We start from the raw sequence: 367 nt of genomic DNA, 5'->3' as shown, positions 1-367 counted from the left end.
TAGTAGCATCTTACCAGAGAAAGGAGTTGTCAGTGAAATATCATCGAGGTGAATACTGTATTTCAACTCTAAATATAAAGATTCAAGTCGAAGTAAGAATTCCATATTGTTTAGGATTAAGATAATATTACAATCAATATAATTTAATCTACATCAGCTCATTTCCATTTCGTGCGACACTTGCATAAGCAAAGGAACTTGGAGATAAGAAACCTCATGATTAAATCGTCGCCTTGATAAGAACGACCCGGTCCTTCCCGAAGCCAAAGCAGTTACAGGCCAGCTTCCTTATCTATCCGAAGAAGTCTGCGCTGACGTAATCGTCGTTGATTGTTTCCTCAAAAGTTCCCTCCTCCTGCTCTGCTGG

The 367-nt window shown here is 39.5% G+C and overlaps 1 long non-coding RNA gene across 1 annotated transcript in view; it reads right to left on the bottom strand.

The window, feature by feature from the left end:
* Positions 1 to 45: 45 nt before the first annotated feature.
* The window catches only part of LOC119586722, a 5,746-nt gene continuing 5,424 nt past the window's right edge, over positions 46 to 367 (bottom strand). Inside the window, exon 2 of the long non-coding RNA XR_005229959.1 lies at positions 46 to 363. This is a non-coding gene — a long non-coding RNA (uncharacterized LOC119586722). The remainder of the gene's footprint in view (positions 364 to 367) is intronic.

The sequence above is a fragment of the Penaeus monodon genome, chromosome 21 (assembly GCF_015228065.2).
Source record: "Penaeus monodon isolate SGIC_2016 chromosome 21, NSTDA_Pmon_1, whole genome shotgun sequence".
Taxonomy (NCBI): Eukaryota; Metazoa; Arthropoda; class Malacostraca; order Decapoda; family Penaeidae; genus Penaeus; species Penaeus monodon.
This window is presented reverse-complemented; position numbering and strand designations above follow the sequence as displayed.